The sequence below is a fragment of the Callithrix jacchus genome, chromosome 18, assembly GCF_049354715.1.
Source record: "Callithrix jacchus isolate 240 chromosome 18, calJac240_pri, whole genome shotgun sequence".
Classification (NCBI taxonomy): domain Eukaryota; kingdom Metazoa; phylum Chordata; class Mammalia; order Primates; family Cebidae; genus Callithrix; species Callithrix jacchus.
In genome coordinates this window covers 6,596,081-6,622,920 of record NC_133519.1, presented here as the reverse complement: position 1 = coordinate 6,622,920, position 26,840 = coordinate 6,596,081, and the positions used below count along the sequence as shown (strand labels likewise).

Here is a 26,840-nt window from a genome sequence, read left to right as displayed (position 1 = left end):
CTATCTCATGTCCTTGGGCACATATTATTTACACCCCTTGGAATATTCTCCCACCTTAACCAGCTGGAAAATTCCTGACCTTCTTTGAAAAGTCACATTTCCTTATAACCTCCTCATTCAGAAAATTGAAGACGAGAGAATACTTTTGAACTCATTCTCTAAGTCCAGCATTATTCTGATACCACATTCAGACAGACGTTTTAAGAAAATGAAAATACAGTTCTTCATGACCTCAGATGCAAGAAAAATCTTAACAAAGTTTCATAAAATTGATGTACTGGGAATTCAAGTTTAGTTTACCATAATGAAATTAACTGTAGCAATTTGGCATAAAGACAAACATTCTGCAAAACAATTTGGCAGTTTCTTAAATGTTAAACATATACCTACCATATGACATACTATTCTTGTCTTGATATTTACCTAAGAGAAATGAAATGATATTTTCATATGACCATCTGTGCATAAATGTTCACAGTAGCTTATTTGCAAGAGATCAAAACTGGACACAATTCAAATGCCCATATTCAAATGAATGAACACAGAAATTGAGCTATATTCACACAGTGAGATACTACTCAGCAATAAAAAGGAATTAACTATTGATACACATCACACATTAATACATTACAAAATAATTGTGCTGAAAGAAAAGCCAGACAAAGAAAAGTAAATACTATATGGTTCCATTTATATGACATTTTGGAAAATAGAAACTAACCATGAGAGAGATCAGATACGTGGGATTTGAGAAAAGCAGGGAGGTTATGGCGGAGGGGATTGTGAAGAGGCAAGAGAATACTTTGTGGGGGTATATTGGATATATCTAGTACTTTGCGGATGGATATATTCCTTATTTTAATTATGATGATAGTTTCATGGTTGTATACATATGTAAAAATTTTTACAGGTCCTGCACTTTAAGTATGTGTGTTAATTATATGCCAACAAAACCTCAATATAAGTGTTAAACAAAAATTAACTACCAAACTACTAAATATGTGTATCACTCTAGGAAATGAAAGACATCTCTTCAATTGCTTTATGTGTCTTCACTTTTTTCCCAAAGGAAAATTTATATTTTGCTTCATTACTTTGTACTCCATATTTCTTTTTACTGTGCTGTCATTTAGTTTAAAAAATAGCTTTCTGTCAGTCATTTCTAATCTGTTTTAAAGTAAATAATTGTAGTGTCCAATTGCAGACTGAGATAACTCACAAATTTTCACACAGCTTGTTCTCCTGTAAAATATATGTGATTTTGAGTACTAATATTACACAGTGAATTCAGAATTGTGTGTATGTATGTACATACCATAGTCTTATAAATAACTTCAGATTGCAATAATTAACTTGCAGTTAATTCTTCCAGTTGCATAAGTTTGGGCCTCTTGAAAAATGAACTAAAACAAACTCCTTGCTTGACAATAGGAACACACACACACGCACACACACACACACACACACACATACACAGACCAAACTGAATAATCTTGTTTTCTCACTTATAATTGTGGGCATTTATTTATGGAGTTCTTTGAGCTATATTAGCATAAAACCCCACCTATAATTATCATTCATATTAGGATAATGTTTCACAAATGTGGTCAGTATCGTCTTCCTCAAAAGTACAACTAGATAGAAGAAATAAGTTCTAGTGTTCTAGAGCACTACAGGGTAACCACAGTAAACAACAGTTTATTGTATTATTTTTTCCCGGGAGAGAGGTTTTTGCATGTTACTGACACAAAGAAATGATAAAGATTTGAGGTGATGGACATGCTAATTACCCTGATTTGACCATTGTACTTTGCATATATCTACTGAAATATTCCTCTGTACCCCATAAATATGTACAATTATTATATATCAAGTAAAATATATGAATATGTATGCTAAGTAAGTAAATGAAGTAATTTTCCATTACTTAACATTTCATTAAATGTACATTTCCAAAGTTATATTTGTTCCTAAGACCTTTTGAATGATCACAATTTCTGCTATTCTCCATAAGGCTTCAGTTTGACAGGATGATGAAATCTTGAATAAAACACAAAGGAATGTGTTTGTATTTGTACTGCTTCCCTTGTAGATGGAACGGCCACCAGACCGAGGCTTTCTGGGATGCATTCATTCTCTGTAGTTGAAAGGGATGATCCTGGGTCTGAAAGAAAGAGCCACAGTGACTCCAAGAGTGGAGCCAGGGCATGCCTGACACTGCACAACTATGGCCATGTGTGTCACCATGGAGGGAGATGTGAGAGAAACGCAGAGGGATTGCTTGTGACTGTGCCTTCTCTATGTATCATGGATTGTTCTGCTCAAATAGTAAAGGAGCTGGTAAACATAGGAAACAAAGAATATTTCATTTGACATTATAAGGAATACAACAATTATGGTCATTTGAAAGTAAATGATATCCGTCGAGAATTCCTAGCTTTAATTGGGAACAAATGTGCTTCTCTTCTTCAAAAGCCACAGACTACTGGTTTTATATCTATTATCAGTCCTCTCTGGATTTCTCAAAGGATTTTCTGTATATCCTACCATTTTCCTTCTGTTTATTGCAGTTTGGAAGTAGTTTGTTATCAGGATTATCAAAGCATCATTGCTATTTATGACAATGACTTTAAGAGATGCAAGAATATTAGGAACACTTTAGAAAAAATATTTTATCCTGGAAGGCAAATACTAATTTCAGGAACTACTGATCTATTATAAAACAGAACCACTCAGACATTTAACTCTAAGACTTTTGCATATCTGTTGTCAGAGGCATATGTTGGGGAACATGACTCAGCTTCTGCTCAAGTACGAGGTGTTGTCTGCAGCGAAGGAAGAATTTGATTGTGGTATCAATGGGACTAGACAGTACTCTTTGAATATAATTGTGTATCTTGGAAACTGAGTCATCAAAGCTATTAGATTACATAGCATCACTTAAGTATCATTGAGCTCTGTATTTTTCATTATAGAGTACAATAGGCTTTATTTGGTAGAAAAATTGGGTCTAAGATGGAAGCAATTTGTGATTTTTGAAGAAACTTTTGGGGATTAGTTACTTTGAGGTTGTCAAGATAGCACCATGGTAAGTTCTCTGCCTTTCCTCTAGATTTATTTATGATTTGGAATCAGTTTATGAATTAAAAAATGTGACAGGTACAGTGGCATGCACCAGTAGTCCCAGCTACATGGGAAACTGAGGCAGAAGGATCACGTGAGTCCAGGAGTTAAGAGACCACCCTGGGCAACATGGTGAGACCCCCATCAAAAAAAAAAATCAATTCCCAATACCATTCTGGAATGTTGTTAATATAACTAGGTAGAATTGTGATCAGTCCTTTACTACAATGTTAAAATGGTCCTCAGTCCACATTTGTTAAGTACAATCTTAGTGTTTCTGTGCAACCTAGTATATTAGAAATAGAAACTGTATTGCATTTGAATATGAAATAACTCTGAATTGAGGGTCATCTCTTTTAACAGTTGTGATTAGCTTGATTAATGACAATTATCTGTACTTTTCAGGCAATGCCTAGGCAAGTACCCAAGGCACAATAGCCTCCTCCTTGCCTGTGTGTGTGTGTGTGTGTGTGTGTGTGTGTGTGTGTGTGTGTGTAGAGTGGTAATATTTCTGGGAATTTGTCTTACATAAAATGATACCATCTTTCACAAAATGACCTAGAGGAAGTTGGAAATTTCATTATCCTGGCTTCCTGATGAGCAAGATCTGCTTCTCTTTCTGACTCACGCTGATGCAACAGTATACTTAGCTTCACTTCTCCAGTAAATAAGGAAGAGATTTATTATAAAAGACAATACTAACTGATTTTCAAGGGGATGGGTGGTTGTCAAGCTCAGTTTTTTCATGCACTGAGAAAAAATTATTGTAAGCTCTCCATAAAAGAGGAGGTAAAATTTAAGGATTCTAAGTGGGAAAATAGCTTTAAATTAGAAACTGATGACAGAAAATAATATGTAATCTAACATGAAAATATTTTGAAGACTATTAGGATATCTCCCTTAAAGTTTATTTAGTTCTGCAAAATATGTATTGAAGATATGTTATGTATTACTTTATGTCTTATATTTAAAGTGCTGAAATTAAAGAGAAACAAGTAGAAAAAAGTAAAGATGATTATTATTTTATCACCCAGGTTATTTCAAGACTAGAGACATTCTTTGTTTGTTTGTTTTTTGAGATGGAGTTTCGCTCTTGTTACCCAGGCTAGAGTGCAATGGCACGATCTTGGATCACCGCAACCTCCGCCTCTTGGGTTCAAGCAATTCTCCTGCCTCAGCCTCCCGAGTCGCTGGGACTACAGGCGTGCACCACCATGCCTAGCTAATTTTTCTATTTTTCAGTAGAGCCGGTGTTTCACCTTGTTGACCAGGATGGTCTCAATCTCTTGACCTCGTGATCCACCCGCCTCAGCCTCCCAAAGCCATCGCACCCGGCCTGACTAGAGACATTCTTTAAATAAACCCAAATTATGACTCCTTGCACTTAAGTTTTGCTAACCTAAAAAGTATGTATGATTTCAGAGATTTCTGCATATTTTGGAATGGCTCTTCACTTCCTTGTAATTTCCAATTAAATCACCCATTTTACCCATTAACTAAAACCCCTGTTCCATTACTGCTTCACTTCATGGGGATATGCCCCGACCAGAGAAATTATCCCATTGAATTTCTGAGCCACACTGTTTTGTGTGGTTAAAATAAGACCGTCAAAGTATGACTTCACAAATCACATGGTTATTGCCATGCAAGGAGAATTTGTTTTCTTAGGTTTGCAGTGCTTAAAAAGGGGGAGAATAATGTGAACAAATCTACAGGGAATACACCCAAGAGATGAGGCACATTAACCACTGAGTGAGCGAGTTCCAAATATTCAAGTCTAGTTCCTGAAGTACGAATGAAGCAGGCCTCTGCGGAAAGAAAAATCCAATTAAAGTTTGAGGTGCACCATTGTTTCCAAGCGAATTCTCTGGAAAGATGGTGTCTGACATCATGCAGATCCTCAAGGACGCCTAAGGTCCCCTGACACTAGTGGATGGTGCCGGTGTTTCAGGCCAGGCTTCAAAGCTCAAAGACTGGCAGAGTAGGGCACTGTTTCTGCCTGAGTTCAGTCTTCCAAGTAGTGACTGGCAGTGCAGCCCTGTCGTAGAATATGCTCGCCATATTTGGAGAAATGGCTGAGATGGACGTTCTCAGAGTGTTCAACAAACTCTTATGTATTTCCCGTGGTTGAGGCCGGTAACTCGCATATGATGGGTCTGATAAGCTCTGACATCGCATTCTTTTCTTTTCTTTTATTTTTTCTGAGATGGCGTCTTGGTCTGTCATCCAGGCTGTAGTGTAGTGGCGTGATTTCGGCTCACTGCAACCTCTGCCTCCAGGTTCAATCGATTCTCCTGCCTCAGGCTCCCAGGTAGCTGGGATTACAGGTGCCCGTCACCACACCTGGCTAATTTTGTATTTTCAGTAGAAATGGGATTTTGCCCTGTTGGCCAGGCTGGTCTCGAACTAGCTGGCCTTGAATTCGTGATTTCGTGATCCTTCCACCTGGGCCTCCCAAAGTGCTTGGATTCCAGGTGTGAGCCACAGTGCCTGGCTGACATTGCATTCTTGAGGTGTGGGGCAGTACAATCTAAGTTCTTGTCACAGCAAAACACAGCAAGCTGTTTAACTCTTTGGAATCATTCTAAAACTACATGACACACATGAGCTTCAAGCTTACTGATTTATGTGTGCACCTTCTCTGAGGAACATCTTTCGGTTATCCTTGTCCAGAATGGCAAATATTTTTCAAAGTGAAAATGAAAAAATTAAATTAGAAAAATATGGTGGCAATGAGGTGGATCATTACAGTGTTCAAGCTACAGATAAGAAAATGACATGCCCTCCAACTGTCATTCTGTTTGTTTTATTTTTTAGTAATATTCAAAATATTTATTGCAAGTTAGCATTTCAAGGATGAAATTAAGATGCCTTTCAGTTCGAGTTTGGCAATTTTACATATTTGATGTGAAACTCTGCTTTTAAATGTTTCTGGGAGTCTTTACTGTTGCATATGAATAATAAAAACTAAATTTGTATTTTATATTGAAATAAGATATACAGTGTTTTATATGGCAAATATTCTTCTTCCTTTTAAGGGAAGAAGAGAAATATTAAGGTGGATGTTAGTCAAGTAAATCACATTTAAAAGTAACTTTCTAATAGTTGAAAAGTCACTTATGCCATACCTACATGAAGAATAAAGTGAACTGACAGTCATTCAGACAGCCCAGTGGGACATCAAAACTCTCCAAACCTTTCACAATAGGAAAACAAAGGCAGGCCTTCTTAATTATGCTACATGGCAAGTCAAAACATGAATGTAATATCTGAAAAAGCCTGAAAAAACATATCTGGCTAACTAGATCTTTTTGCAGGCAGTGAGAGAGTGGTGGGAAATGTGAATGTGTCTGTGTGGGGTAGTGGCAGGGGGATCAGAATATATGGATACAAGGAAAACTGTGACTCTTGGCAAATTACTTGTTTTGGTGCTCCTCTTCATTTTTTTTAATTATGGCAGAAGACTTTGTTTACACATTTCTAGCTGTATAAAATACAAATTCTTCAGTTATTGCATTTCCATAATACATTGAATTACACGAGAAAATTACATTAAAAAGAGGCGTGATTACAGAAACAAAATGTTACTTAAATATGATATCATCTTATAATTCATAATTATATTTGTAAATATCATGTTTATAAGTAATTTATGAGAAACTAGAGCCATATGCAAAGCTTTTCATAATTAATTTAGTGTTTTATTTTTTAGGTAAGCCATATATTTTATTTCTGTTATTGCATTTTAGGTTTTGGGGTACATGTGAAGAACATGCAAGATTGTTGCACAGGTACACACATGGCAATGTGATTTGCTGTCCTCCTCCCCTTCACCTATCATCTGGTATTTCTCCCCATGCTATCTCTCCCCAGCTCCCCACCCCCCAGCTGTCCCTCCCCTATTTCCCCTCAACAGACCCCAGTGTCCCCTCCCTGTGTCCATGTGTTCTCATTGTTCAACACCCACCTACAAGTGAGAACATGTGGTGTTTGATTTTCTGTTCTTGTGTCAGTTTGCTGAGAATGATGGTTTCCAGGTTCATCCATGTCCCTACAAAGGACACAAACTCATCATTTTTTATGGCTGCATAATATTCCATGGTGTATATGTGTGACATTTTCCCTGTCCAGTCTATTATCAGTAGGCATTTGGGTTGGTTCCAGGTCTTTGCTATTGTAAACAGTGCTGCAATGAACATTTGTGCGCATATTTCCTTATAGTAGAACGATTTATAATCCTTCGGATATATACCCAGTAATGGGATTGCTGGGTCAAATGGAATTTCTATTTCTAGGTCCTTGAGGAATCGCCACACTGTCTTCCACAATGGTTGAACTAATTTACGCTCCCACCAACAGTGTAAAAGTGTTCCTATTCCTCCACATCCTCTCCAGCAACTCTTGTCTCCAGATTTTTAAATGATCACCATTCTAACTGGTGTGAGATGGTATCTCAATGTAGTTTTGATTTGCATCTCTCTGATGACCAGTGATGATGAGCATTTTTTTATATGTTTGTTGGCCTCATGTATATCTTCTTTTGTAAAGTGTCTGTTCATATCCTTTGCCCACTTTTGAATGGGCTTGTTTGTTTTTTTCTTGTAAATCTGTTTGAGTTCTTTGTAAATTCTGGATATCAGCCCTTTGTCAGATGGGTAGACTGCAAAATTTTTTTCCCATTCTGTTGGTTGCCGATTCACTCTAGTGACTGTTTCTTTTGCCATGCAGAAGCTGTGGAGTTTGATTAGGTCCCATTTGTCTATTTTGGCTTTTGTTGCCAATGCTTTTGGTGTTTTGGTCATGAAGTCCTTGCCTTTGCCTATGTCCTGAATGGTTTTGCCTAGGTTTTCTTCTAGGGTTTTTATGGTGTTAGGTCTTATGTTTAAGTCTTTAATTCATCTGGAGTTAATTTTAGTGTAAGGTGTCAGGAAGGGGTCCAGTTTCTGCTTTCTGCACATGGCTAGCCAGTTTTCCCAACATCATTTATTAAACAGGGAATTCTTTCTCCATTGCTTGTTTTTGTCAGGTTTGTCAAAGATTGGATGGTTGTAGATATGTTGTGTTGCCTCCAATGCCTCTGTTCTGTTCCATTGGTCTATATCTCTGTTTTGGTACCAGTACAATGCTGTTTTGATTACTGTAGCCTTGTTAGTTTGAAGTCCAGTAGTGTGATGCCTCCCACTTTGTCCTTTTTGCTTAGAATTGACTTGGCTATGTGGGCTCTCTTTTGGTTCCATATGAAGTTGAAGGTGTTTTTTTCCAGTTCTGTGAAGAAGATCATTGGTAGCTTGATGGGAATAGCGTTGAATCTATAAATTACTTTGGGCAGTATGGCCATTTTCACAATATTGATTCTTCCTAACCATGAACATGGAATTCTTGAGTCAATGAATGCTGGACCATCCCTGAGGCCTGCAGAGGAGACATGATGTGTATTAAACAAAATGGTGGGTATTTATGCATCCCCCGAGCAAACCCCACGTATCGAGGGCCCTACTTGAACCCCTATTTGACCCCCACTCAGGTCCATACCCAGCAGCTGCCCCACCGCTCTCAGCTCCAAACTATTCCACAATCTCCAGGCCTCTTATATGCCACTTTGGATACCAGATGAAGGCAACCAGTGTGTGGATGTGGACGAGTGTACAACAGATTCCCACCAGTGCAACTCTACCCAGATCTGCATCAACACTGAAGGCAGGTACCCCTGCTCCTGCACTGATGGATACTGGCTACTGGAAGGCCAGTGCTTAGATATTGATGAGTGTCACTATGGTACTGCCAGCAGCTCTGTGCGAATGTTCCTGGATCCTACTCTTGTACATGCAACCCTGGTTTTACCCTCAATGAGGATGGAAGCTCTTGCCAAGATGTGAACGAGTGTGTAACTGAGGACCCCTGTGTGCAAACCTGCATCAACACCTACGGCTCTATCGTCTGCCACTGTGACCTAGGATATGAACTTGAGGAAGATGGTGTTCACTGCAGTGATGTGGATGAGTGCAACTTCTCTGAGTTCCTCTGCCAACATGAATGTGTGAACCAGCCTGGCATGTACTTCTGCTCCTGCCCTTCAGGCTACATCCTACTGGATGACAACTGAAGCCACCAGGACATCAATGAATGTGAGCACAGAAAGCACACATGAAACCTGCAGCAGACTTGCTACAATTTACAAGGGGGCTTCAAACGCATTGACCCCATCCGATGTGAGGAGCCTTATCTGAGGATCAGCCATAACCGCTGTATGTGTCCTGCTGAGAACCCTGGCTGCAGAGACAAGCCCTTTACCATCTTGTACCTGGACGTGGATGTGGTGTCAGGACACTCCGTTCCTGCTGACATCTTCCAAATGCAAGCCACGACCTGCTACCCTGGGGCCTATTACCTTTTCCAGATCAAATCTGGGAACGAGGACAGAGAATTTTATGTGCAGCAAATGGGCCCCATCAGCGCCATCCTAGTGATGACGCGCCCCCTCAAAGGGCCCCGGGAAATCCAGTTGGACTTGGAAATGATCACTGTCAACACTCATCAACTTCAGAGGCAGCTCTGTGGTCCCACTGTGGATATATGTGTCTCAGTGCCCATTCTGAGCCTTGGGCTGGAGCCTCTGATGCTGCCTCTCATCAGCACCAAGGGACAGGAGAAGAGAGGAGAGGAAACAACAGAGAGAATGAGAGTGACACAGACGTTATGCATTTCCTGCTGAACATTTCCCCAAAGAGTCAGCCCCGACGTCCTGACTCCCACCAGTACTATTGCAGACCTGTCGCCCTGAAGGACATGCCACCCCCAGTTCCTATGATGCAGTTATCAAAAAGTATTATCACTGGCTCCCTGATATAAGATTGTTGGTGATTTTTCAAGGCCTTCAGTTTATTTCCATGTTTTTTAAGGAACATAGATTAGGTTTGTGGTGGTCTATGTTCAAAGACTGTGAACAGCTTGCTGTCACCTCTTCCACTCCTTCTCTCACTGTGTTGCTGCTTTGCAAAGACCTGGGAGCTGGTGGGGAATGCTCGGAGTAGCTAGTTTGCTTTTTGCATACCCTGAGAAGGCTATGTAAACAAACCGCAGCAGTATCGAAGGGTTTTCAGAGAATGAATTTCAAAACCATGTCTGGTATTTTCAGCCATAAAAGAAGATTGAATTGCCCTTAAATTTGTATCACTGTTTAATCCTGTCTTGTTCATTTTGAGTATTAAAAAAAAAATAAGTTGTAGAATTCCTTCCAAAGGCCTTCAGACATGTGCTATGTTCTCTTTTCCCAAACCCAGCCTCCTCTCCATTTTAGAACAATGTTTTCTTTGAGGACTCCTTAATCTTGCTTTCTTTAGAATTTTTACCCAATTGTATTGGAAGGCAGAGGTCTCCAAACTGATTAAATATTTTAAGAGAAAAAAAAAACCTATCTGGTCAAGACAGGAGCCTGATTTATCTTGTTCACAGCTATATTCCTCAGCACCTAGCACAGTTTCAGGTGCTCAATACATGTTTGTTGAATGAATAAATTTGACCTTATTTATTCTTAAAAGGAAGTCATAGAAGGTGTTTACTTGGTTATAGAATACTTTTTTCTTTGGTTGATTGTTGGTTTCAATGGTATTTGCCAATTCATTTGCATTGTATCAAAATGTAAAACTTGACATCTTTGTGAAATCTGGAGGCTTCCATTTTTATGTCATCATGCACCTAATCTCTAGAAAGAAACTGGAAGTAATACATATTAGGCTGTGATTTTCTAATTTTGAAAAGTGGTTGATTTTGGTGATTATGTGATGCTGCAAAGAGGTGCTGTGGTGGCTGTGCAGGTATTACTTGATATTGAGTCAACTCAGGGCTCTCTTGGGGAAAACTAAACCGTCAATTGAGATCTTGATAAAATAAGATGGTGGCTCAGTGGTGCTGTTTTTTCTTAGGAATATAAAAATTTCCTTTTTCTGAGGTTACATCTTTTTTATAATCTTTGTTTTGAAGTGGAAGACCAAGCAGTCAGAATGAACTTCTGGGTTTTAATTAAGGATACATCATGGTATAACTAAAAGAGTATGAGCTTCATTTTAAAAGGACCAGCAGAATCCTAGCTTCATAAATTAACTGCATGATTTTGAGCAAGTTGTTTAATGTCTATTGACCTCAGTTTTTCATCTATAAAATGCAACTGTGTGTCTCCTAAGGTGGTTGTGAGGATCAGGTGAAATTTATATTTCAAGTGTCCAGCACAATGTTTGGCAGATAAAGTACTCAATAAAGGTTATCTATCAATAAAAATCAATACAACATTAAAATCATTATATTTTAGAAATAGCAGAAAAGTAGATCAGTTTTAAAATCAGCAGGTAGAATAAAAAAAACCAAAAAAAAAACCTGATACTTTTTTTCTGAGTTTAAGTTAAACACCCATATGAATTTATTAAATCCAGACTGTGTTAAAGGGTGGTGGTAGGGGGGAAGTGGTTGAGGGATGAGGGACAAGATGATGGACGGCCATGGGCATCCCGTAGTGGGGCCTGGCCCCAGCCCCATCCCCACCCACCCCCTTGGCAGCACCACTTCAGCTTCACCATGATTCCCAGTGGTGCTGGGCTGGCAGGGCGAGATGGCTGGAAACACAGAGGGACAGACGGCACCTCCACACACAAGCCCTGGCCTGCCCTGGCCTGCCCTGGCCCCTACATCACATGCTGGTCCCTGACCCAAGGTGAGCCTCCTGCCACCCTGGCCTGATCTATCTAGGGAAAGGGCAACAGGGAGAGGGGGTGAGGGGGCCAGGGCACAGCGGTTGTGGTCACCAGGAACCGGAACAGGCAAGGACCAGTTGTGACTAATTCTTTTTATTGTCCTCTGCTGGCTTTGGAGGGGCCTCCTGGGGCTCACTGGCAGGGCTGGCCCCCTGGGTGGGCTTGGTGGGCAGGGATGTGGAGGCCTCCTCCCTGGTAGCAGTGGTCATGGTGGGTGAAGGTGCAGGCATGAGGGACCCTGCTGCTGTGGGAACCTCGGCCACAGGGGTGGAGGCTATGGGGTCCTCTCCACTCATGACAAACGTGTTGACCTGAGTGGGGTCGACACGGTAGATCCTCCATTGGTAGAGGTAGATGAAGAAAACCACATCATCCCTCAGGCAGCCAATCTGGTACATAACAGGCATCTTGATGACAGAGGCAAACAGGTCATCGATGAAGGTGTTGAGGGCCTTGTAGTTGAGCATGCGCCATGGCAGGTGGGCCACGGACTTGAGCTTGTAGTTGATGAAGAGCTAGGGCATCATGGTAATGAAGCCAAAGGTCAGCAGGAAGCCGTAGAGCATGCTGAGCACCCAGGAGTACCAGCCCTTGTGCTCCAGGTACAGAAGGCTGTAGACAGCGTAGTAGCCCAGGAGTGGGAAGAGGATCCAGGACAGGCACTGGAATGCCATATCATCATACACCTAGGTCGAGGACTCGATATGCGTGGACTTGTCTTTGAATGACATGTGGGAGAAGATACCTGCCACCCTGTGTTCCCGGTCCAGCTGGACATCCATTACCTTGGTGATCTTCCAGAGGTTGAAGATGGGCTATCAGTGCACCTTTGGCGTGCTGCAGGCCAGTCAGCATGGCGTGGCCTGGATGCAGAGGCAGGCCATCATCCTGGCCACAGCCCCTGGAGAGAAGCTCCCCCTGTTCCCGGAGCCACTGCATGTGTTTGTGCCCCGGGCCTGCCAGCTGAGCGTGGTGGTGGATGACAAGAAGTTCTTGAGCAACATAACCAGGTTGAGCTCGGGTCCTTTCTGGACCATCACGGTGCGAGACACGTTGCCTGACCTGCTGGAGGTGCGGAATGGAGCCTCAGCGCTGGAGATCTCCTACAACGGGGAGCCTCAGTCCTGGTTTCAGAGGCAGCTCTGGGGCATACAGTACCAGCCCATCCTCAGGGACCACATCTGTAAGAACATGAGAGCATTGGTGGCTGCCCGCATGTGGCACATCCTCTTGGCCCCTGGCTCAGACTGGCGAGATCTGCCCAACATTGAAGTGCGGCTTGGACAGCACCATGGCCCGGAAGCTGCGGTATACCCACCACGATGGGAAGAATGGTTGCAGCAGCTCCGGGGCCCTCTATGGAATCTGCTCCTGTGTGGAAGATGGCAAAGCCTGCGACTCTACAGCTAAGCAGTTCAACACCCTCATCCCCTGGTGCCTGCCCCACACTGGGAACTGGCACAACCACTGGGCTGGCCTCTAGGGAAGGCTCGAGTGAGACGGCTTCTTCAGCATAACCGTCACCAACCCTGAGCCCATGGACAAGCAGGGCCGCGTGCTCCACTCCGAGCAACACCATGTGGTGAGTGTGCGGGAGTGTGCCCTCTCCCAGGGCTTCCCCGACACCTACCAGCTCTTTGGCAACATCCTGGACAAGCACAGGCAGGTGGCCACTGCCCCTGGCCAAAGCCATTGGCTTGGAGATCAAGCTCTGTGTGTTGGCCAAAGCCTGAGAGAATGCCTCAGCTAGAATAAAGGAGGAGGAAGCTGCTAAGGACTAGTTCTGCCCTCCCATGTTTCTGGCACCAGGAATCCCCAATATGCACTGATATTGTGTTTTTAACATGTCAATCTGTCCGTTCACATGTATGGTACATGGTGCTTGTGGCCTTGGCTGACATGAAGCTGTTGTGTGAGGTTCGCTTATCAACTAATGATTTAGTGATCAAATTGTGCAGTACTTTGTGCATTCTGGATTTTAAGATTTTTATTATGCATTATATCAAATCTACCACTGTATGAGTGGAAATTAAGACTTTAAAATGCAATAAAAAAAAAGAGAAAATGTCAAAGGAGAAATCCTCAGACATCACCAAAGAGTTAAGACCTTCAGATTTCATTTGTATTTCTGACAGCAAGAACATTTCTGGTGAGGCACCAGAGGGTATAAAGGCAGAACCATTGACCCCCATGGAAGATGTACTACCACCCAGCCTATCAGGACAGGCCAAATCCGAGGACAGTGACTGTCAAGGAAAAATAGAAACTTGTTGTTCCAGGAAATCTGAAAGGTCTTGCAAAGGTGCTCTTTATATAACCCTGGTGTCTGAAGGCATGCTCACCTCTGCGAGCTAATGTTGACAGAGGGAAACGAAGCTCAGGAAAAGGAAAGTCCTCTGATCATGAAGGGTGATGGAATGAAGAAAGCTGGACATTTAATCAGAGTGGGACCCATGCGAGCAAGAAGTTCAAGAAGACAAAGCCAAAGGAAGACTGTCTCCTTGGCTCCCCAAAGCTGGATGAAGAATTTGAAAAAAAATTCAACAGCCTTCTGCAATATAGACCTGTTACATTTGACCAGAAAAGTGTTCCTGTCCCAAGAAAAAAGAAGACTGGAAATGTGTCCTCAGAACCGACTAAAACCAGTGAAGGTTAGATGTGACCTGTACCTTCCTGCCATGTGGTCAGAATCTCAACTGACCCTTCAGCTAAGTTTCTGCAGCTCCCTTTAGACATGTAATTGGATTTGGAAATGAGGCAACAGGGAGTTAGAATCTCAAGTTGCTTTCCAAGTTTATCTTTGTTTCTTGCTTTTTTCCTTCTTTTCTTTTTTTTTATTTGCATTTTAGGTTTTGGGGTACATGTGCAGAACATGCAAGATAGTTGCATAGGTAAACACATGGCAGTGTGTTTTGCTGCCTTCCTCCCCTTCACCCACATTTGGCATTTCTCCCCATGCTATTCCTCCCAAGCTCCCCCCTCGCTGTCCCTCCCCTATTCCCCCAATAGACCCCAGTGTGTCGTGCTCTCTTCCCTGTGTCCATGTGTTCTCATTGTTCATCACCCACCTATGAGTGAGAACATGCAGTATTTCATTTTCTGTTCTTGTGTCAGTTTGCTGAGAATAATGTTCTCCAGATTCATCCATGTTCCTACAAACGACATGAACTCATCATTTTTGATTGCTGCACAATATTCCATGGTGTATATGTGCCACATTTTCCCAGTCCAGTCTATAATCGATGGGCATTTGGGTTGGTTCCAGGTCTTTGCTATTGTAAACAGTGCTGCAATGATGAAAATTCGTGTGCATGTGTCCTTAGAGTAGACCGATTTATGGTTCTTTAGATATATACCCAGTAATGGGATTGCTGGGTCAAATGAAATTTCTATTTCTAGGTCATTGAGGAATCGCCACACTGTCTTCCACAATGGTTGAACTAATTTACACTCCCACCAGCAGTGTAAAAGTGTTCCTATTTCTCGACATCCTCTCCAGCATCTGTTGTCTCCAGATTTTTAAATGATCACCATTCTAACTGGCGTGAGATGGTATCTCAATGTGGTTTTGATTTGCATTTCTCTAATGACCAGTGATGAGCATTTTTTCATATGATTGTTGGCCTCATGTATGTCTTCTTTTGTAAAGTGTCTGTTCATATCCTTTGCCCACTTTTGAATGGGCTTGTTTGTTTTTTTCTTGTAAGTCTGTTTGAGTTCTTTGTAAATTCCGGATAACAGCCCTTTGTCAGATGGGTAAACTGCAAAAATTTTTTCCCATTCTATTGGCTGCTGATTCACTCTAGTGACTGTTTCTTTTGCCGTACAGAAGCTGTGGAGTTTCATTAGGTCCCATTTGTCTATTTTAGCTTTTGTTGCCAATGCTTTTGGTGTCTTGGTCATGAAGTCCTTGCCTACTCCTATGTCCTGAATGGTTTTGCCTAGATTTTCTTCCAGGGTTTTTATGGTACCAGGCCTTATGTTTAAGTCTTTAATCCATCTGGAGTTAATTTTAGTGTAAGGTGTCAGGAAGGGGTTCAATTTCTGCTTTCTGCACATGGCTAGCCAGTTTTCCCAACACCATTTATTAAAACAGGGAGTCCTTCCCATTGCTTGTTTTTGTCAGGTTTATCAAAGATTGTATGGTTGTAGATATGTTGTGTTGCCTCTGATGCCTCTGTTCTGTTCCATTGGTCTATATCTCTGTTTTGGTACCAGTACAATGCTGTTTTGATTACTGTAGCCTTGTAGTATAGTTTGAAATCCGGTAGTGTGATGCCTCCTGCTGTGTTCTTTTTGCTTAGAATTGACTTGGCTATGTGGGCTCTCTTTTGGTTCCATATGAAGTTCAAGGTGGTTTTTTCCAGTTCTGTGAAGAAAGTCAGTGGTAGCTTGATGGGGATAGCGTTGAGTCTATAAATTACTTTGGGCCATATGGCCATTTTCACGATATTGATTCTTCCTAACCATGAACATGGAATGTTTCTCCATCTCCTTGTGTCCTCTCTTATTTCGTTGAGCAGTGGTTTGTAGTTCTCCTTGAAGAGGTCCCTTACGTTCCTTGTGAGTTGTATTCCAAGGTATTTTATTCTCTTTGTAGCAATTGTGAATGACAGTTCATTCTTGATTTGGCTCTTTTTAAGTCTGTTATTGGTGTATAGGAATGCTTGTGATTTTTGCACATTGATTTGATATCCTGAGACCTTGCTGAAGTTGCTTATCAGTTTCAGGAATTTTTGGGCTGTGACAATGGGGTGTTCTAGATATACTATCATGTCGTCTGCAAATAGAGACAATTTGGCTTCCTCCTTTCCTATTTCAATACCCTTTATTTCTTTTTCTTGCCTGATTGCTCTGGCTAGAACTTCCAGTACTATATTGAATAGGAGGTGAAAGAGGGCATCCTTGTCTAGTGCCAGATTTCAAAGGGAATGCTTCCAGTTTTTGCCCATTCAGTATGATATTGGCTGTTGGTTTGTCACAAATATCTTTTATTATTTTGAGATACGTTTCATCGATACCGAGTTTATTGAGGGTTTTTAGCATAAAGGGCTGTTGAATTTTTTCAAATGCCTTCTCTGTGTCAATTGAGATAATCATGTGGTTTTTGTTTTTGGTACTGTTTATGTGGTGAATTACGTTTACAGACTTGCGTATGTTAAACCAGCCTTGCATCCCCGGGATGAATCCTAATTGATCATGATGGATAAGCTGTTGGATGTGCTGTTGCAATCAGCTTGCTAGTATTTTATTGAAGATTTTTGCATCTATGTTCATCATGGATATTGTCCTGAAGTTTTCTTTCCTTGTTGAGTTTTGCTGGGTGTTGGTATCAGGATGATGTTGGTCTCATAAAATGGTTTGGGAAGGATTCCTTCTTTTTGGATTATTTGGAATAGTTTCAGAAGGAATGGTACCAGCTCCTCATTGTGTGTCTGGTAGAATTTGGCTGTGAACCCATCTGGACCTGGGCTTTTTTTGTGTGGTAGGCTCTTAATTACTGCCTCAACTTCAGACCTTGTTATTGATCTATTCATATTTTTGGCTTCCTCCTGGTTTAGGCTTGGGAGGACACAAGTGTCCAGGAATTTATCCATTTCTTCGAGGTTTACTAGTTTATGTACATAGAGTTGTTTGTAATATTCTCTGATGATGGTTTAAATTTCTGTGGAATATGTGGTGATTTCCCCTTTATCGTTTTTTATTGCATCTATTTGGTTATTCTCTGTTTTCTTTTTTATCAGTCTGTCTAGTGGTCTGTCTTTTTTTGTTGACCTTTTCAATAAACCAGCTCTTGGATTTATTGATTTTTTGAAGGGTTTTTTGTGTCTCTATCTCCTTCAGTTCAGCTCTGATCTTAGTTATTTCTTGTCTTCTACTGGGTTTTGAGGTTTTTGATCCTGCTCCTCTAGCTCTTTCAATTTTGATGATAGGGTGTCAATTTTGGATCTCTCTACTCTTCTCATGTCAACATTTATTGCTATATACTTTCCTCTAGAGACTGCTTTAAATGTGTCCCAGAGATTCTGGTATGTTTTTTCTTCGTTCTCGTTGGTTTAGAAGAACTTCTTTACTTCTGCCTTCATTTCATTGTTTATCCGGTCAACATTCAAGATCCAGTTGTTCAGTTTCCATGAAGCTGTGTAGTTCTGGGTTAGTTTCTGAATTCTGAGTTCTAACTTGATTGCACTATGGTCTGAGAAACTGTTTGTTATGATTTCCGTTGTTTTGCATTTGCTGAGGAGTACTTTACTTCCAATTATGTGGTCAGTTTTAGAGTAGGTGTGATGTGGTGCTGAGAAGAATGTATATTCTGTATATTTGGGGTGGAGAGTTCTGTAAATGTCTATCAGGTTTGCTTGTTCCAGGTCTGAGTTGAAGCCTTGGATTTCCTTGTTAATTTTCTGTCTGGTTGATCTAATATTGACAGTGGAGTGTTAAAGTCTCCCAGTATTATTGTGTGGGAGTCTAAGTCTCTTTATAAGTCGTTAAGAACTTACCTTATATATCTGGGTGCTCCTGTATTCGGTCCATATATATTTAGAATCATTAGCTCTTCTTGTTGTATCGATCCTTTTGCCATTATGTAATGTCCTTCTTTGTCTCTTTTGATCTTTGTTGCTTTAAAGTCTATTTTATCAGAGATGAGAATTGCAACTCCTGCTTTTCTTTTGCTCTCCATTTGCTTGGTAAATCTTCCTCCAGTCCTTTATTTTGAGCCTTTCTGTATCCTTGCATATGAGATAGGTTTCCTGGATACAGCACACTGATGGGTTTTGGCTTTTTATCCAATTTTCCAGTCTGTGTCTTTTGATCAGTGCATTTAGTCCATTTCCATTTAGGGTTAATATTGTTATGTGTGAATTTGATACTGCCATTTTGATGCTAGCTGGCTGTTTTGCCTGTTAGTTGATGCAGATTCTTCACTTTGTTGATGCTTTTTAGCACTTGGTATGTTTTTGGAATGGCTGGTACTCATTGTTCCTTTCTATGTGTAGTGCCTCTTTCAGCAGCTCTTGTAAAGCAGGCCTGGTGGTGACAAAATCTCTCAGTACTTGCTTGTTTGCAAAGGATTTTATTTTTCCTTCACTTCTGAAGCTCAGTTTGGCTGGATATGAAATTCTGGATTGAAAGTTCTTTTGTTTAAGGATGTTGAATATTGGCCCCCACTCTCTTCTGGCTTGTAGGGTTTTTGCCAAGAGATCTGCTGTGAGTTTGATGGGCTTCCCTTTGAGGGTGACCTGACCTTTCTCTCTGGCTGCCCTTAGCATTTTCTCTTTCATTTCAACCCTGGTGAATTTGATGATTATGTGCCTTGGGGTTGCTCTTCTTGTGGAATATCTTTGTGGTGCTCTCTCTATTTCCTGGACTTGAATATTGGCCTGCCTTGCTAGGTTGGGGAAATTTTCCAGGATAATATCCTGAAGAGTATTTTCCAGCTGGGATTCATTCTCTTCATCACATTCAGGTACACCTATCAAATGTAGATTAGGTCTCTTCACATAGTCCCACATTTCTTGGAGACTTTGTTCATTCCTTTTTGCACTTTTTTCTCTAATCTTGGCTTCTCGTTTTATTTCATTGAGTTGATCTTCGACTTCTGATATTCTTTCTTCTGCTTGGTCAATTCAGCTGCTGAAACTTGTGCATGCTTCGTGAAGTTCTCGTGTTGTGTTTTTCAGCTCCTTCAATTCACTCATATTCCTCTCTAAGTTGTTCATTCTTGTTATCATTTCCTCGAATCTTTTTTCAAATCTTTTTTCAAGGTTCTTAGTTTCTTTGCATTGATTTAGAACATGTTCTTTTAGCTCATGGAAGTTTCTCATTACCCACCTTATGAAGTCTGATTCTGTCATTTCATCACACTCATTCTCTGTCCAGCTTTGTTCCCTTGCTGGTGAGGAGTTTTGGTCCTTTGGAAGAGGCGAGGTGTTCTGGTTTCGGGTGTTTCTCTCTTTTTTGCACTGGTTTCTTCCCATCTTTGTGGATTTATCCATCTGCCATCTGAGTGGTTGCTGATTTTCTGATTGGGTCTCTGAGTGGATGTCCAGATTGTTGATGATGAAGTATTTCTGTTTCTCAGTTTTCCTTCTAACAGTCTGGCCCCACTGCTGTACGACTGCTGAGGTCCACTCCAGGCCCTGCTTGCCTGGGGGAACTCCTGTACAGCTGCAGAACCGTGAGGGTTGCTACCAGATTATTCTTCTGCTATCTTTGTCCCTGAATCATGCCTGCCAAATGTCAGTCTGATCAGTTCTTTGTGAGGTGACTCTTTGGATATAAGGGGTCAGGGAGCTGCTTGAGAAGACAGTCTGTACTTTATAGGAGCTCTAGTGTTGAGCTGTGAGCTCCATTGTTCATTCAGGGCTGCTAGGCAGGTTCTTTTAAGTCTACTGCAGCAGAACTCATAAAGCCCCCCTTTTTTTTCCTCAGGTGCTCTGTCCTGGGGAGTTAGGGCTTTATTTATGAGTATCCATTGCACTTTCCTGCCCAGCGACGAGGCAGTTTAGTCGCTGCCTGCCTGTAGTGGCTATCATGAGCTGCCATGGGCTCTGCCCTTCTTCTGTGGGCTCTGCCCTGCTGCCGTTTGTAATTCCCTGTAGCTCTGTTTATATGGGTGTGGTTAGAACTGCAGTGGTGATGGTGGCCTGCCTCTGTAGTGGCAGACTCTTTCTGTTATGGTGGTTTGCCTTGGCAATGGCAGGCTGCATCAACAATGGCAGTGGACCTCTGTGGGGGTCACATGCCTCAGTAGTGGCAGACGCCCCCCCACACTGAGCTGCACCGTTTTGGGTTCAGCTGTTCTTGCCATGAAACTCTCAACCTCGAGTGTTTCCAATTGCTGTTTTGTTTGTTATTGTGGGGGTGGGACCCACTGAGCCTGATCACCTGGCTCCCTGCCTCAGAGCCCCCCCCTTTTTTTAAGTTGAACAGTTGACTCTCTCCCAGGTGTTCCAGTCGCCTGCTCAAGGGTGCTGGGATCTGTGTGATTTCCTGTGCAGCGACCCACTGTGCCGGCTCAAACCACGTTGCTGCCCAGGAATCTCCTGGCCTGGCTTTCTGTTTAAGTCCTGTTTAATCAGATGAATGTGCTAATCTGCCTTCCGAAATCTGCAATTGCCGGTTTAACAGGGCAACCAAACCAGTGTATTTTGTACGGAGTGTCGCTGCACTGCGGCCTCAGCCCAAAGAGCTGTGCCAGCCCAAACTGCCATGCTGGTGGCCCATGGGGCTCTTACACCTGGGAATCTAGTCTGTGGACAATAAAGATCCATATGGAAATGCGGCGTCCACTCACCCTCTGCAGATTAACCGGGAGCTGCAGTCCTGAGTTGGTCCTACAGTGCCATCTTCCTCCTTCCTCCTTTTTCCTTATTTTCTGTGGCCCCTTTCCATTGGCATCTCAGTCTGTATATTTGCCGGTAAAGGTGTAGCAAAGCTTTTGCAAAAATGTTACACATGGTCTTCAACCTCTTGCTCTCCAGAATTCTAATTTGGGGTGTTAACCTTTTCTTGAACAGAAACTGCTGGTTGAGTCCAGTTCTTCTGTTCCTTGTGTCCTGTCCACAACAGGTTGAACTCTCGGACTGTAAGTCATTCTTTTCACCTGATAAGCAGATGCTAACTCCTATTTACTGGCATTATAGACCAAAGAAAATAAAACTGCCTGAAATCTTCCAGCCAAAAAAAAAAAAAAAAAAAAAAATCAAAGTAAAAAGAATGACTAATAGCAGCTTCACCTTTTTTTCCCAACAAAGTCAGTGTAATACATTCCAGAACACCAGACAAATACAGATTTGCTCACATTAAAGTACAATTAATACTTTTTTTTAAAGAGCCCACTACTTTAAGCAAAAACAACTCTCTTGGAAAAAAAAGGTTCTATTGAAGTGTTAAAAATGCAAGCTAGGCATTGCTGTTCTCTGCTGATTTTTTTTTTTTTTTTAAAAAAGAACAACTTTAAACAACCAAAATGGCTACAATGGACCCAACTCTACCAGAATGTATCAAAGCAATGTGAATAACCGAGCAGGGCAGCTACTGTTCTGAGCATGCAGGACTTCTTTCCATTATTACATACAGTCAGGGATGGCAGAGTCAACAATGTGACTCAAGTAGTTACTGAGAGGCTGAATTTACAAAAGGGTTTCTGGACCCTGCATCCAAACAGCTGCTACATGCCCCCTGTGTCGGCCACCTGCTAAAAAAGCTGACCTCTGAATGAAACAAATCTAATTACTGATGGCAGCTTCATTACAAATGAATTGTTCCACAGTTCATAGGAACTGATGTGAAATTTCAATGCATTTCATTACCTTCCTGCCACATCATATTTACTGACTGAAACTTCCCCCTGGAAATAAATATACAACTTCCCCCAAGAAAACCAACGCCCTGGCATCAGGAGGTTATATGCATCTGCAAAAACTTAGAGAGAGGTCTTCCCTATGGCTCCTGCAGGAAGAAATGTTTCTCATCTCTAGAGCTAACATTCAGTTACAAAGGAGACCTTTTCCAGGGACACATTATCCAGTTCTCCAGGCAAGCCGTTATCAAGAGAATTTTAAAAGAAATGCTGCTGAGGAGGAGAAGGCAGCAGCATCAAGCCCAGCTGCGCAAAGGGCGGGCTTCCCGAAATGCAGGGCCCTCCCAGGTCTCCAAGTCTGGACACAGCTGGGAAAAACAGACTCATCATCATCATCAGGATGGTGGGTAAATACCTGTCACCTCCCCCCCCACCCTCCTACCCTGACACATTACAAAGAAGTTATTAATGTCTACACCTTAGATCGAAATAACGGTGGTTCTACCTTCACCCCCCCCCCCGCCCCAACTAGATATTTCTAATTCTCCTACCGGATGCACACAAACTACTTGTTAATAATAACGCAAAGATAAAGATACACACACAGAACTAAATGCTGAAGAGGCTAGCGGAATTTCTTTCAACTAGGTTTAAACAGAAATATTCAATCCTCATAGGGGAAAAAAAAAAAATCAGCCCTAGAGAGAGCCGGTCAGTGAAAGTGCAGAGAGACTGGAGCAGGCGACCTAGGGGGAAGGGCGAAGCCTGGCGCTGCGCGATTCCACATGGAAGAGTGACCTCTGGAGGCACCCGACGCACAGTGGTGCCCGTGGGCTCCCCGGGTTGCCTCTCCCGGACTCTGGGGCCCGCGGCTGCGCGAGGTCCTAGCCCGGCCTCACCTGGCGCCTTTCAAGCCGGCTTCGAAGCAAAGATGCTGCAGCCAGTACGTCATCAGCAAATACAAGAATCTACATTAAAAATCGGATTCACGCAAAAGCAGACGAGGCTGCGCTGAGGAACTTCTCGGTATGAGCGGCGTTGGAAGTGCCTTCCAGCATCATACAAACATTTGTTTAAACCGATTGGTAACCGGCGTTTTTGCCCTTTTCGTGAAGGGATTCTTGGTTAACATGATAGTGAATCTGAAATTTAACACTTTTAAGAGAATGGACACACTCCCTTAATTAAGACGTGATTTCTAAATCAGCCCCCCCCCCATTTCTTTTCTCCTAAAACCAGGCCCAACTTGCTCAACTTCAGTTAGGCAGTGGATTTTGCTTCTGATAGCAAACGTTTACTCCAGAAGCCAGCTAATGTCTGCACACTTCTCCAAGTTTCCGGAGACTACAATTCCATGATTCTGTAAAATATCTTTTGGCTGTGACTCGAAATAAGGTGTTATGCAGTGCTGAATGCCCGGATGACGCCGAGTTTTGGCCACACAGGTTTAGGGATGGCATTTTCTAAAATCTGAACGCACTCTGGTGGCCCAAACTGAAAGTTACTCTGCACAAAGCCTGGCTCGCTCCCGCCTGGGGCGTCCGATAAGAGCAGGTCTGATGATCCTAAGGATTCCATTCCTGCCAGGGGTCTCAAGGGCTTCGGGAGCAGTGACGACTGGGCAGGGCCCCAAGCTTTTATAGCAGGTGCCTTACAAATAGGTCAGCTATCGACAACGCATACTCGGGGGCTACCGGCAAAGGAATGAAACGGGAGGCCGAAGTGCAGTGGGCCCTCCGGTAGAAGCCTAAGGCCATCTCCGGGGCATGGAGGAGAGAGCTCACCGCCCGAGTTTCCTGTGGAGCAAGCGAGCTCCCCGCGCACCCTCGGGCTGGCGGCACCAGGCCAAGGCGCTCTGGCTCAGGGGCGCTGCAGTCAGCGCCGCGACTCCAGGCTCCCCTCTCCAGGACGCGCTCCGCGGCCCGCGTCTTGCCGCCCTGGTCGCCCGCCCGCCAGCGGGTCCCGGACCGAGCTCCCCGCGAACGCAGCATCTCAGCCTCTCTCCAGAGCCAGCCAGTCCCTGTGCGCCCGCCAGCCTAGATTGTGGATATGTTACCTTCGTCCTCGAAAACAGGAGAGGGTCAGGTATCGCCATCGGACATCTTCCCGGACGTGACACCCGAGCCGCTAGGAGCTTTTAGCGTCCGGGAGCGCTCGGGGGAAGAAAGGCGAAGAGGCCGTCCCTTTTCCATCCCCGGCGTTGGAAGGCCGAGCGAGGAGTCTCCACTTGGAGTTAGAGGAATTCCAATAGATATGCTCTAAAACTATCGATTTGGAAATCGCAGTTCAGCATAAAACCATCAAAACTCCCCAGCAGTACTTCCACACGGAGTCCCTTCTCACAGCCATGGCGAAGCCACTCCCAGCTCCGCGCACTCCAGGCCAAGAAGGGACGGACGCGACGCAGGCTGGACCCCCAATCCTCCGGGGCAGACAGGCGTGGAAGGCGGCGGGCGCCCGCAGGCAGCTCCAGGGGTCGCCCGGCCAGGTGCGCTCGCCCCCGGGGGCCCTCAGGGCGCGAGGCAGGAGCCGACGCGCAGGGCGCGGCGGCGCGGCGCACTGGGGTCTCCGGGGCGCTGCGCTGGACGCAGCTCCGACTGCCGACTCCCATGCGGCTCCAGGGTGCCGGGTCGGCCGCTGCGGGCGGGTGGGCGCGGGGCAGCGGGGCGGCGGGGCGGGAGCAGGGTGGGACACAAAGACCCAGAGCGGAGACGGCCGGCGCGGGCGGCAGGCGTTGCGCCCGGAGCGGGGCCGCCTGTGACTATAGATCCAGTGCAGCGGGCAGCGGCCCGAGCGCACCGGCGCCGTGTCGGCGCGGTTCCAGGTCCCAAAGCGCAGCGCGGAGCGCAGGAGTCTTGCTCTTGTCCAGGCTGGATTGCAATGGCACAGATCTCGGATCACTGCAATCTCCACCTCCCAAGTTCAAGCAATTCTCCTGCCTCAGCCTCCGGAGTAGCTGGGATTACAGGCACGCGCCACCATGCCCAGCTAATTTTTTGTATTTTTAGTAGAGACAGGGTTTCACCATGTTGAACAGGATGGTCTGGATCTCTTGACCTCAGGATCCACCCGCCTCGGCCTCCCAAAGTGCTGGGATTACCGGTGTGAGCCCCTGCACCTGGCCTGCTTCCTGTCTTTTTATCACAAAGTTACTCTTCATTTGAATGTCTGCTTTCCTTGGAACAAATTGCTAGGTTATCAGAATGCAAGGAGACAAGTCATCCTGTCAGGTACAGAATTCAATGCTGTCAAATTTCTTGTATTGGGGAGAATTTTAGGTAGGTGGAAGAAGAACATTTCCCTTCATATAACAGATCAAAAGTGTCATGTCACAAGCATGAGAACCATTTGTCATGCTGAAAGAAACTCCTTTTCTTAAGTTTATGAATAATTACATCGTGAGTGACAAGATAAAAACTGTACTTTTATCTAAGTGCACATGTAATCATGAGTAAAGTGCTTCCTGAAAGATGAGCAAGTATATTGCTTGAAAAATAATCTCACACTTATCTGTCTCACTTAGCAATCAAGCACAAGGAAACGTGTTATTTCTCTAATAATTCAGGCAAGGAAAAATGTGATCAAAGCATGTGTAAAAGCACATTCATAGCTTCTGTCTGTATCTTTATCAGTGGTCATCCCAGAAACTTTCATTTAATGAGACAGCAAAGATTAAGTTTATAATAAAAGAACTGTATGAAATAATTTCAGAATGCTATATTATTTGTCTTCTGACTTAGGAACTGTATGAATTAATTTTAGAATGCCATGCTATTTGTCTTCTGCCTTTGTTTAATTCTTATGGAATTTGAATTTTTAAAAAATGGTTCTGAGCAAGTACTGCAGTGAATACAAGATAACTAGATCCTAGCACTGGTCTTCCGTTTACAAGTTGCACCACAGACTGTGGCAAGTCATCTGATATGATCTGGCTCTTCTCTGCATCCCCACGTAAATCTCATGTTGAATTGTAATCCCCATTGTTGTGGGAGGGAACTGGTGGGAGGTGATTGGATCTTGGATGCAGATTTCCCGCTTGCTGTTCTAGTGACAGTGAGTTCTCTCGAGATCTGGTTGTTTAAAAGTGTGTAGCACCTTCCCCTTCGCTCTCTCTCCTGTTGGCCAAGTGAAGATGTGTGCTTGCTTTTTCTTCACTTTATTCCATGAGTGTAAGTTTCCTGAGGCCTCCCCAGCCATGCCTTCTGCACAGCCTATGGAAGTGAGAGTCAGTTAAGCCTCGTTTTAAAAATAAATTACTCTGTCACAGGTAGTTCTTTATAACAATGAACTAATACAGAAAATTGGTACCAGAGAGGTGAGGCATTGCTATAAAGATAGCTGAAAATGTGGAAGTCACTTTGGAACTGGGTAACAGGCACAGGTTGGAACAGTTTGTAGGGATGAGAAGAAGATCGGCAGATAAGGGCAAGTTTGAAATTTCCTAGAGACTTGTTGAATGGTTGTGACCAAAATGCTGATAGTGATATGGACAGTGAAGTCCAGACTGAAGTGGTCTCAGATGGAGATGAGGAACTTATTGGGAACTGGAGTAAAGGCTGCTCTTGCTATGCTTTAGCAAAGAGACTAGTGACATTGTGTCCCTGTTCTAGGGATCTGTGGAATTTTGAACTTGAGAGAGATGATTTAGGGGTATGTCAAAATAAATT

At 43.1% G+C, this 26,840-nt stretch overlaps 4 pseudogenes across 1 annotated transcript; 3 read left to right on the top strand and 1 right to left on the bottom strand.

Annotated features, from left to right (window-relative positions):
• The first annotated feature begins 8,548 nt into the window (after window positions 1–8,548).
• LOC144580168 (fibulin-5 pseudogene) lies at window positions 8,549–9,719 on the top strand (annotated as a pseudogene).
• Window positions 9,720–11,290: 1,571 nt separating this feature from the next.
• Window positions 11,291–24,535, bottom strand: LOC144580169 (putative lipid scramblase CLPTM1 pseudogene; annotated as a pseudogene). Its single transcript, XR_013529261.1, has 2 exons — window positions 24,230–24,535; window positions 11,291–13,238 (listed from the first exon to the last, which is right to left on the bottom strand). The product of XR_013529261.1 is annotated as a putative lipid scramblase CLPTM1 pseudogene (transcript).
• LOC144580229 (DNA (cytosine-5)-methyltransferase 1 pseudogene) lies at window positions 12,597–13,648 on the top strand (annotated as a pseudogene).
• LOC144580228 (HMG box transcription factor BBX pseudogene) lies at window positions 13,847–14,523 on the top strand (annotated as a pseudogene).
• Window positions 24,536–26,840: the final 2,305 nt, after the last annotated feature.